Below are 12,929 nucleotides of genomic sequence, written 5' to 3' on the forward strand. Positions count from 1 at the left end.
CCTAGCTACCTTTGAATTAAACTAACTCAAAAGTAAGGAAACTGTGGATTCTATTGGCTAGGGTGAAATCCCAGCTCCACTTAAGTCAATAGCAAAATTCCTGCTGACTTCAGTGGGGTGAAGATTTCACCCCAGTTTCTTAGGTATCAGCTAGCTTTTTTGCCACTTAGGTGTTCCAAATTATAGCTGTGACTGGTCAACTGAGAACTCCCTCTGTGAGAGGAGCTTTCATTTGGTCTCGAGCCAGCAGAATTAGCTCTTATGCCAACGTCCACCCCTGAAGGGGGAGTGTCAGAGTTGTGGACAGGGTAGGGTAGAGTCCAATGACCCTCAGATCCATTGCTCTAACTCACTCTGGGGCTGCGACTGGGGTTAGGGCCAGCAGTGACACAGACCAGCCCACAGAATCAGGGAGCTGTAACCCCCTTCTCCTGCATTCAGCAGGAATCACATGCAGGATAGGGTCTACACCTAATGCTTTTGAGTCCACTTTCTGTTTCCCACATTCAAAGTATGAATTATACAGGAAATTCTGGTTTGGTTTGAAACAAACTGTGAGATAAGAAGCAGCACTCAAAGTCACAATAGTATTAATAGTTCCATCTAAAAGCATCTCAAAAGCTCTCTTGCTCTACCCACAGCAGAACTAGAAATATATAATCTTCTACCATGCAATCTTCTACCATTTTGTTTTTATACTTATAGAAATATGGACTTAAAAGCAGAAACATTACTTATCTCCTGGAGAACTACACCTAGTTCTCGCTTTCCTCTTACTTCTCTACCTTTCCTCCAAACCTGTTCCTGTTCTGTACTCTGGCTCAGATACACCTAGTCTCTTCTGCTCTACAGCCACTTCATGCAGATCTCCCATTTATAATAAGGGATCAGGTTCTTCAGGCTTCTGACGGACCTTTGATAATTGTGATACTTAGGCCAGGTGTACACTAGAAACTTTTGCAGGTATAGCAATGTCAGTTAGTGGGATGATTTTTTGTGACATTTTATACTAGCAAAAATCCTCATGTAGCTGTAGTTCTACTACCATAAAAGTTCTTTTGCTGACATATCTTATTTTCCTCAAGGAACCAGCATGAGCTATATCAGTAAAAGCATTTCTTTTTTTTTTCTTGCCAGCTTGGGTTTAACCTCCTAGCTATAGCAGGCCTGAGTGGCTTGACTTACATTCTAGGCCAGCATTTCTCAAATGCGGCCACCAGGGGCTTTTGTTGCGGCCACAGCTGCCTGGGCTGTGATGGTGGGGGGGGGGGGGAACCTTCAGTAGTAGTTGGGCCCTGTCCCCCTCTGGAGACACAAAAGCCAGCGGAGCAGGCAGCCAGTGAGTTCCTCACCTTCCTGGGGTCGGTGAGGACGGGGTTCAGCCCTTGGGTGGTAGGCGGCAGGCTCTAGCTATGGGGCTTCAGGCTCTGTTGCCTGGCTGCACGGTGGAAGGCTCTGGCCCCAATCTCACCGCCCCCCCCCATCACCCTGGCCCTCGCTGCCTCCCCCAGTGCCCCATTGCCTCTCTACCCACCTCCCCATCCAGGGCTTAATTTGTACCCAGGTTTGCTGGGACTGAGTAAGTCTGCTGTGAAAAGTGATATTTGTATGTTTATTAATTTCACTTTTCACAACAGACTTACTCTCTAGCAAGTCTTTAAAAAAATCAACTAAAAAAGCAAAAGAAACAACAAGAAAAAAGACAAGAACGTGGAAAGCCCCTGATTTGTGTTTCTATTCTGTTTAGGTCCAGTAAAGAATAGAGACAACCGTACATTATTTTTATTATTGAGTCTGCCAAAAAAAATCCTATATAAATAAATGACAATGATTTGGGCCGTATATGTGCAGATTTACTTGTTTTTCCTAAAATTAATTCAGTATTTTAGGAAAAATTGTGAGAGCAGCCGTCAGCAAGAGTTAGTGGCTACCTTCTGCGGCCACCAAAAAGTTTGTTCTGAGAACCCCTGTTCTAGGCAGTTTGGCAGAAAGCTGTTTCCTTCTACAAATCCCATAGTGTTCTCAGTTCACTTGCTCTGGTTTCTCTCCTTTTGTTTCCAGTCAGACAATAATTAAAGAAGTAACTTCTCTCTGACTCCTATTCAGTTTCCAACTTTCACTGCTTCACCTGTAATCTCAGCGCAGGAGCTTTTTCATGTCACACCGTCTCTTTCAAATTCAGCCTCCTAACCATTGCCTAACAGATTAACTGAAAACACACCACTAGTTTTAACATTTTGAGTCCCCAACAGTTTAAGGCTTAACTTTTCTTTTCTCAATCCTACTGGATTTTCTCTCTCTTCTTAGAAGTACAATAAATTACACTCCTCAAGTTCTCTTCCTCATGGCTGGAAACTCAGTCATGAACTTCCTGTTCATGGGCCCAGCCGTGAAATGCTAAAATACTAAGGACAAAGATTGGGGAAGCAATGAGCCCTTCCCTATATTTGAAACAGCTACGTGGCAAAAACACTAGCTCATAGCTAAGAAACTGGGGTGAAATCTTTGCCCCACTGAAGTTAGCGGGAGTTTTGCTATTGACTTCAGTGGAGCTAGGATTTTACCCCGGCCAATAGAATCCACAGTTTTCTCACTTTTGCATTAGCCCTTCCCTAACTTTTATTCAAAAGAGTTTCTTATCAGACTCTCTTCTTTTTGGTCTCACTGGAAAGTCAGCACTTTAAAGAGAATACTGTATTTTATTACTGAATGGCAAATGAATGGAATCTAGCAAAACAGCTGATAATCTCAGAAGTTTGAGATGCAGTTATAAATGTGAGTAAAGAAACTGAAGGGAAAGAAAAAACAGACTATATTTTATATAAATATCAATTCCAAAGTATGTGACTTGTGGTCAGATAATATATGATACAAGAGAAGAAAAGCAAGAATGTAAGTACTGGGACACACTTTCTAAAGGCCCCTCTAATATTGTGACTGCATGTTTTGTTAATAAAATTGTTTGAATGCGCAAAAAATGTATTTGTACAAAAATCAGAGGACCTGAACCACAGTGTTTAAATTTGGATCTGCATTTGAATCTGGGATTTTGGTTCAGGCCCATCTCCAGTACAAATACAAGGTTTGTACATGCAACAATTATACCTACCAAGTGGTACTTTGGACGTGATTTTAGAACCCAGAATAAAGTCATATGAAAATCTGATCCATTGTGTTTTAATAACAGATCAAACAAACATGAGAAAAGTCACAGAAAAGGGGAAACAATTTTTTTTTGGGCGGAGGGAGCCTAATAATTTGTTAATGTCGGGGCGGGAGGAAACTGTGTACAGCAGTCACAGAGATCATTGTTTTGCAATTTTAAAAATAAGATCATCATTAAATGCCAGAAGAAGCCAGAAGTAAGGGAAAACAAAACAAAAAAAAAGGTAAAATGCCATGGTTATTCTAAGTTATAACTTTCAGCACATATCAGATTTACAGTTTTTTAGTGAATACTGTAATTTTGATTTAGTCAACGTATTTAGTGCTTATGTTTTCCAAAAATGGGAGATACATATCTAATATTAAATTAATAGAAATCAGCCCCTAGATGTCATTGTTGCAGCTGAAATATCACTACTTTGGGATTAGAAAAGCTGAATATTAAGAAATGTCTGTGTAAATCTGAATAATTCATTTAAATAATGTAAATTCAATTCAATTCAATTTTAATGTCTCAATATCCAAGCCCAAAGGCCTCCAGGTGCCTTAACAAAATGTAACTAATACTTAGGAATATAAAATAGAAATATAAGGAATACTGTGCTGGATCAGACCAGTCTATCTAGTCCAGGATGTTCCAGTACCAAATGCCACAAGGGAAACCTCAAGTGAATTCAAAGTGGCAGCATATGGCCATAAAGAATGGTAGGAGGGAAAACAGCACAGATTTCAAGAAGGCAGACTTTAGCAAACTCAGGGAGTTGCAGGTAAGATCTCATTGGAAGCAAGTCTAAGGGAAAGAAAAGTTCAAAAGAGTTCTCAGTTTTTCAAAGGGGCATTATTAAGGCCACAAGAGCAAACTATCCCACTGCGTAGAAAAGATAGAAAGTATAGCAAGAGACCACCCTGACTTAACCAGGAGATCTTCTATGATCTGAAACTCAAGAAAGAGCCCTACAAAAAGTGGAAACTAGGTCAAATTACAAAGGATGAATATAAACAAATAACACAAGTATGTAGGGACAAAATTAGAATGGCCAAGGCACAAAATGAGATTAAACTAGCTAGAGACATAAAGGGTAACAAGAAAACATTCTACTGATACATTAGAAGCAAGGGGAAGACCAAGGACAGGGTAGGCCCGTTACTCAATGGGGAGGTGAGAGAAGAATGACAGAAAATGTGGAAATTGTAGAAGTGCTAAATACTTTTTTGTTTCAGTTTTCACCAAAAAGTTTAGTAGCAATTGTACACCTAACTTAATGAATGCCAGTGAAAATGAGGTAGGATAAGAGGCTAAAATAGGGAAAGAACAAGTTACAAATTACTTAGACAAGTTAGATGTCTTAAGGTCACCAGAAAATACATCCTAGAATACTCAAGGAGCTGACTGAGGAGATATGTGAGCCATTAGTGATTATCTTTGAAAAGTCATGGAAGACAAGAGAGATTCCAAAGAACTGGAGAAGGGCAAATATAGTGCCAATCTATAAAAAGGGGAATAAGAACGACCTGGGTAATTACAGATCAATCAGCTTTTTTCAGTACCGGGAAAGATAATGGAGCAAATAATAAGCAATCAATTTGCAAATACCTAGAAGATAAGAAGGTGATAAGTAACAGTTAGCATGGATTTTTCAAGAACAATTCATGTCAAAACAACCCAATAGCTTTCTTTGAATGGGTAACAAGCCTTGTGGAAGGTTGGAAGCAGTAGATGTGCTATATCTTGATTTTAGTAAGGCTTTTGATAGTAAGGCCTTCTCATAAACAAACTAGGGAAATACAACCTAGATGGAGCTACTATAAGGTGGGCGCATAACTGATTGGAAAACCGTTCCCAGAGAGTAGTTATCAGTGGTTCACAGTCAAGTTGGAAGGGCATATCAAGTGGGGTCCCACAGGGATCAGTTATGGGTCTGTTTTTTTTCAATATCTTCATCAATTATTTTGATAATGGCACAGAGAGTCACTTATAAAGTTTGCAGACAATAAAAAGCTAGAAAGGGTTGCAAGTGCTTTGAAGGATAGGATTAAAATTCAAAAAGATCTGGACAAACTGGAGAAATGGTGTGAACTAAATAGGATGAAATTCAATAATGACAAATGCAAAGTATTCCACTTAGAAAAGAACAATCTGTTGCACACATACAAAATGGGAAATGACTGCCTAGGAAGGAGTACTGTGGAAAGGGATCAGAGGGTCATAGTAGATCACAAATACATCCCTCAGCCCGTGCCGCTTCCCGCAGCCCCCATTGGCCTGGGACGGCAAACCACAGCCAGCGGGAGCTGCGATCGGCTGAACCTGCGGACGCAGCAAGTAAACAAACCAGCCCAGCCTGCCAGGGGGCTTACCCTGGCAGGCCATGTGCCAATGGTTGCTGATCGCTGGTCTAGATAATACTTAGTCCTGCCTTGAGTGAAGGCGATTGGACGAGAAGACGTCTTGAGGTCCCTTTCAGTCCTATAATTCTATGGCAAGTATTACTGAGAGTTCTCTGTAATATTCAAGGTAGCTCTGTCTCAAATCCAAAACAGAGTATATGCATCACACAACCTAAAACAGGGGTTCTCAAACTGAAGAGGGGGTAATGAAGTTATTACATGGGGGGTCGTGAGCTGTCAGCCTCCACCCTAAACCCCGCTTTGCTTCCAGCATTTATAATGGTGTTAAATATATTTTAAAAAGTGTTTTAAATTCATAAGGGGGGACACACTCATAGGCTTGCTATTTGAAAGGGGTCACCAGTACAAAAGTTTGAGAACCACTGACCTAAAACATCCTCAGTAGTCTGCCAAGGTCTGAAACTTGACTGAAATATGTCAGAAAATCGTATTTGCCTGGATACTAGTGGAAATGCTCAGCAATCAATTTTCTTGGTCATTTTCACAAACAAAAATAATTAAAAAAAAAACCCACCACACCACACAGATGTTCAAGATAAGAGCCCTGATCCTCAGTTCCAAACAAACTGTGCAGGACCCGGAGAGGGGTAAAGATGTCTTTATGACACTTCTGCTTTCTTCGGGACAGCTGGTTTAACATCAAGCTTAAGTTAGAACAGCATCCATGTGTTCTCATTGGTTGAGACCATATCAGTATTATGAATAATATGCTGTACATTTAATTTACAATTTTTAGGTCCCTAATTATATGATACAATATACTAAAGTTGATGTTATTAAGTATTTTGAGGGGTTCTGGAACAGTCAGTTTACAAAGTGCAGAAAAAAGTCCTGGACTAAAGTAAATTTATTATTGACAACCATATAACCAATGGCTTTTCTACTCATTAATAAAATTAAACCTCACCATCCATCTTCGTGACTGAAAAATGTTTTCAACCTGAGGTCACAAAGAAGTAGACACCTTATAGACAAGTTTCTCTACATGGATTTCTGTTATTCAAAAGTTTATACAAAGGACTTTGTTTAAACCTCATTTGTACTTAATTCATCAATCAAGATAGCATCCTTTCTGAACTATCATCTCCAATTTTATTTGGAGTTTCCAGAATACACATTACTTTTATTTTAATTGAGCTTACCATGCTCAACACAAAGTTCATCTCTCTTACATTTTGTACATATCTATAGTTATTACAAGGCAACTTTTATACTTTTTTAATAAAATTACAAACGTTATTATGCTCAACACAAAGTGTCTTGTTTCTAGCATGTTCAGTTATTTGTCTTATCCAAATTTAATCTAGTTTCACATTTCCTTTAGCTTGCAAATAATTATAATAGAATTATGAAAACCGGAAACTTCGTAATATAGGATAGAAGCTGTTAGGGGGCTTATTCCTTCACCCACTTACTTCCCTGGTCCTTCTCACATGAACAGAGAGCAACAATACCCGAAGTCCAAAGGTGCAAACAATTCAATGTTTATTGGGGTGAACTTCCAGCAAGCATGATTCCAGTTTCCTCCCTTAGTGTCCCTATTCCCAGCTCTGACACCACAGAGCCTTACACCTGTGTCCCTGTTCCCATTCCTGCCCTGAGCCAAACATGATTCCAATTTCCTTACCCCATTCCCTGTTCCCATTTCCCCTTTTAGCAAAACAAGACTCCAATTTCCCCACCCCCATTCCCTGTTCTCATCCCCCCCCACACACACTCACCTACTCACTTCCTGACTGATTGCAGACTATATAGTAAACTTGAGTTCTGCTTAGCTATACCTTAACTAATCATTTTCCTGAAATTTAACTAACCAATCCTAACATATTGTAACATGATTATGTAACCAATTCTATCCCACCACCTTAATTAGTTTACACCCAGCAAAATTAATTATACAGCAGACAGGAACAATCACAGAACCAGACAGAGATTATACAGACAAACAATAGCAAAGTGAAAAGGAGTACTTGTGGCACCTTAGAGACTAACCAATTTATTTGAGCATGAGCTTTCGTGAGCTACAGCTCACTTCATCAGATGCATACCGTGGAAACTGCAGCAGACTTTATATATACACAGAGAATATGAAACAATACCTCCTCCCACCCCACTGTCCTGCTGGTAATAGCTTATCTAAAGTAATCTTCAGGTTAGGCCATTTCCAGCACAAATCCAGGTTTTCTCACCCTCCACCCCCCCAGACAAATTCACTCTCCTGCTGGTGATAGCCCATCCAAAGTGACAACTCTTTACACAATGTGCATGATAATCAAGTTAGGCCATTTCCTGCACAAATCCAGGTTCTCTCACTCCCTCACCCCCCTCCAAAAACCCACCCCCATACACACACAAACTCACTCTCCTGCTGGTAATAGCTCATCCAAACTGACCACTCTCCAAGTTTAAATCCAAGTTAAACCAGAACATCGGGGGGGGGGGGGTAGGAAAAAACAAGAGGAAATAGGCTACCTTGCATAATGACTTAGCCACTCCCAGTCTCTATTTAAGCCTAAATTAATAGTATCCAATTTGCAAATGAATTCCAATTCAGCAGTTTCTCGCTGGAGTCTGGATTTGAAGTTTTTTTGTTTTAAGATAGCGACCTTCATGTCTGTGATTGAGTGACCAGAGAGATTGAAGTGTTCTCCGACTGGTTTATGAATGTTATAATTCTTGACATCTGATTTGTGTCCATTTATTCTTTTACGTAGAGACTGTCCAGTTTGACCAATGTACATGGCAGAGGGGCATTGCTGGCACATGATGGCATAAATCACGAAAGCTCATGCTCAAATAAATTGGTTAGTCTCTAAGGTGCCACAAGTACTCCTTTTCTTTTTGCGAATACAGACTAACACGGCTGTTACTCTGAAATAGCAAAGTGAGAACTATAATGACAAAACAATACAGAAGTGAGGATTTCACATCCCAGCGATTGATAAGTGAGTTCTTGCCAGATAGGACGCTATCAAACTAAGTTTCCTTTTACTTCTTCTAAGCACTTCCCTTTCTCTGGAGGTGACAGGCATTATCAGGACAGGAGAGTATTCCTAACAGCCCAATAGCACCTTCTTTCAGCGTGACTAGTTTGGAATGTGAGGATGTGACCAGTTGCTTCCCAGTTTATGGTTGCCTCTGTTGCTTAGCCAAAGGCCTTAGCCTAAGAACAGGGCCTCAGACTGTCTCAGTAAGAGAAGGATCTTACATCAGCAGACAGTGATTTTGATTCTTTCTTTTATACCTCTATAACTAGCCAAGTGATAAGAATACACCAAAATTCTTTACCGAAAGGCCTGAATATCTATATCCTAACAGAAGCCATCCTATTCAATGTAGAATTGTAAATGCACCAATCTTATTGAGCAATGTATACAGTCATGATACTTCCAATGCAAGTGAAATATTTAACTTAATGAAGTTTTTAATTACCTGAAAGGAGAATTACATAGTGTATGGAGACTGTTGTTATCCAGTTATCTACATAGTATCTTTAATCTAGACACACTGTATCAGGTACTACTGTACAGAGACTAGATAAAGGAATGAGAAAGTTTTCTATCTACAGGAGTAGTGAATCCCTTGAGATGACTGGTTAATTAAAGCACGACAAATAATTACAAGTAAGAAAAAAGAAACTTATATAGAAGGTGAAAAGGTTAGAAGTTCTCAAATGTTCAATGAAACAGATTTTCAGAAGCTCTTAAAGGGCCACCCTTAACTCATTTTGATCAGAAAATTTTGTACCAACTATTATTACACGTGTACTCTAAGATTATTATTATTGAGAGATTCAGAACAAATTTCTGTTTGTTTTTCAATTTGCTATTCTGTGCATTTGACAATTTGAGTATAATCAGTTGTACCTTTGTTGATGGTGTATTTCCTGTACCAGGATATAGTGTTTGCCAGTAACAGAAGCAGCAAAATGGTAACTGAAACTGAAGAGGCAGCAGGCTGGAGCGTGCAGAGAGAAAAGGGAGAGCAAAGAAGGACAGAGCCCAAGAATATTTGGTGGTGTTGCTTTTGGACGTCCCCAAAAATCCCCTCTAAATATAAGCAAGAGATCAGAAAATCCTTTATATATTTAAAATATTTTTTAAAAGTAAACATTTTAGGATACATTATTTAAAGAGTGTTTTTATATAGATTAATTAGTTTTAAAAAATTCAAGTTGACAGTGTCCCGTCTTCTTAGCGTATGCGAAACTTGTCTCGGGTGACATGTGATCAGGATTTATCAACAAATTTGACTCGCTGGTTTGATCATTAGCTTCCCTGGCTTGGGCCAGGTACTGATGGGGAGTGCAACCTGAACTCTGATACATGCTTCCTGACAGTGTCCCTTTAAATATCAAGAACTTGGTTTCACTGACTACTTTCTGTACAATTTCAAAATGAAGCCCCAAGTTTCTTTTCACCAATAATTCTTTTCAACTTTTCACTTTATGAGCTCTTTCAGGGAAGGAACCCTTCCCTTGGTTCTTTTTAAGTCCCTCCTGGTCTTTGAGCCTTTACAGTTCATATTTTCTTTGCAACCATGAATACTAAAAATTTACTTTTTCAGAAAATGAAAATTAAGATTCTCATGTAATCACCTGAATCGATGAGATGCAGCTTTACAAAAAATCCCAAATATCATGAGCCTCACAATAAAAATCACAGTGTTGCTCACCCTGTGATTTCACAGCTCTAAGCATGTGGTGCTGCTGAGCAACTATGGTTTGCTGAAACATCAGGGTAACATGGGGTAATTACATGGGAGGTTGAGTAGTTCTGTTGGAGGAGACAAGCCCCTGTTCCTTAGGGGCAGTGAGTGAATTCTTGTGTTTTTGAGTGTGGTTCTGCTGCTCTCACAGCACACTCCCCCCTACCAGCCTCTGCAAACTGGGGGGGGAAGAGGGACAAAAAAACCACAAGAACTTGCTCACTGCCCCCTAAGAAACAGGGGCTTGCCTCCTCCAAGAGAACTCCCACTCAAACTCCCATTTTTAGCTCTGCTTCCTAGCTCCTATGCTGCTGGCTGGCTGCTTCACTGCCCTAATCAGGGAAGCCCCACCCCCTAATCAGGACTCTGCTGTGATCAAAGGCTCTGCTTCTGGCACAGCATAGGAGCCAGCAAACAGAGCTGAAAATAGAGGAGTTTGTGGGAGAGAGTGTTTGTTGTTCTAGTTTGGGGGTTTTTTATTTTTCTTGACAGGAGTTTAGGTGGGAAGGCTATGACAGGTACAGAGGTAGGAGTGGTAGTGACACAAGGAACAGAAGAGACAATGAAGATGACCAGATGTGGAAGCTGTAGGATGTACATTATCCTGGATCTGGTACCCAAAAAGAGCTTTGTTTGTATGAAGTGTTGCTTGATAGAGTTGATGGAAGACAAGATCTGAGATTTGGAGATGCAGGCAGAAACTAGGGTTGAGTTTCAAAGAGACTCAGGTGATGAAGGAAAGGCAAGTGGAGGCTGAAGGAAAAATCAAGACTTGCAGATGCAAGATGGACTGGAGAACTGGGAGCGTAGACTGCTGGGTGAGGAAAGTAGCTAGTGGAAGCATGTGACTATGAGAACCAGGCAGAAGAAAAGACTGGCTAGTGAATGAGAAATAGATACTCCTGGGGGGATTCTGCGCTACTGCACATGTGTATAATTAATGAGCCACACACATTTTTATTTTTTTGTGCAAAAAAAAAAGCTTCTGTTGAAATGTTCCTGCAGTTCCACCTTTTGTCCACCAGAGGGTATTGTGGGCTATAGAACACAGCAGCAGCTCCCAGCCAGCTAGGGAAGAGAAAGAGCCTGCCTTGTTCACAGCAGCTGTCAAGCGAGGTCAGGAGACAGGGGCTATGGGGAGACAGACAGCATGGGGTGCTGGGGGGGGTCAGAAAGGGGCTCATAAGGGCTAGTCAGGGAGGGGCAGGGGCTGAATGGGAGCAGAGGTGCAGAGTCACAGAAGGGAGGGAGGGGCAGGGCCACATGGTGATGTGGGAAGGGGTGCAGAGCTACATAGGGACAGAGGGTGGCTGAGTGGGGGCACAGAAACACATGAGGAGGGGGTAAAAAGCCACATAGGGATGGGAGAGGGGGTGCAGGGCCACATGGGGATGGAATGTCTGAGTGGGGGTGGAGGGACACATGTGGACAGGGATGCAAGGACACATGGGGGTGCAGAACCACATGGGGACAAGGACACATGTACCTGACTGAATGGGAGAGGCTATGGATCAGCCAGGGTCTGCATGGGGGAAGATTCCTAACAATCCCTCCCCACCCCCAAAAAGACCTGTTCCATACTTTTCCCACCCATACCCAACAACTATCCGAGTTCACACCCAGGCTCCTTCCCACCAATTTTTTTCCCTCTCCCTCAGCTCCTCCATTACCCCTGACTGCCCCAAGCTTTTGCACTGCTTTTGAGGGATATGGGAAATATGATTCTGTATTGTAGTTTAAATGAATTATTATTCAGAGCTCTGAATTAATATGCATAATAAGGAATCTATTTGTCAAAAAACATTTCCTGAATCCTTTTTTTGTTTGTATTGTTACAGGCAGACTTGCTGACAGGTATTTTGAAATAAATCACCAAAAATAATTGAAACTGGTGTGATTATATTTTGTTATTTTGACAAATAAAATATGCAGAATTTTGCAGAATTTTAAAATAGTGCACAGAATTTTTAATTGTTTGGAGCATAATTCCCCCAGAAGTAAATAGAGTTCAGGAACAGGACTGCAGAGTTGGAAAATGAAGAAGGGGTACAGCAGGCAGTGGAAGGGCAAGAAGCAAGAGAAAAGCAGCTAGTTCTATAAGAGGAGAGGAAGAGTCAATGGATACAGCCAGAGTTCAGAGCCCCAGGAGGATAGAGGATCACTTGCAGACGATTGCAAGAGAGAACAAAAGACAAGAGGACTTGCAGCCAGAATGAAGAGGAAGGCTGAAGAATCACACCAACACCAGAAAGAGGCAGGTCAACAAGATTGGTGACTCCCTACTAAGAAGACCGAGGCCTGTCACCAGAACTCATCTGAAGAACAGAAGGGAGTGCTGTCTGCTGGGAACTACGATATGGGACATGGATCTGAGGCTGAAGAGGATCCTGACTGTAGCAGGAAAGAATCCACTGATTGTCTTTCATGTGGGAAGAAAGGACACTGCCAGATTCTTGCTGGTATGCATCAAGGGAGACTATGTCAGGCTGGGGAAGATCTTCAGTGGGATTCTACCTATCCCTAGAGGAGGAGAATGAAGCCAAGACAAGATCATGATGAACAGATGGCTCAGGCAGTGGTGCTATAAAGAGGGCTTTGGGATGGAGGTTGGCACAACTGATTAAAAGAGTTTTAAGCTAGGAATTCAG

At 41.0% G+C, this 12,929-nt stretch overlaps 1 long non-coding RNA gene across 4 annotated transcripts in view; it reads right to left on the reverse strand.

Moving 5' to 3' along the window:
• LOC144272694 (uncharacterized) overlaps positions 1 to 12,929 on the reverse strand; it is a 144,862-nt gene that overhangs the window by 130,757 nt on the left and 1,176 nt on the right. The gene's annotated exons all lie outside the window — the stretch shown is intronic.

This window comes from Eretmochelys imbricata, chromosome 12, assembly GCF_965152235.1.
Source record: "Eretmochelys imbricata isolate rEreImb1 chromosome 12, rEreImb1.hap1, whole genome shotgun sequence".
In the NCBI taxonomy this organism is placed as follows: Eukaryota; Metazoa; Chordata; order Testudines; family Cheloniidae; genus Eretmochelys; species Eretmochelys imbricata.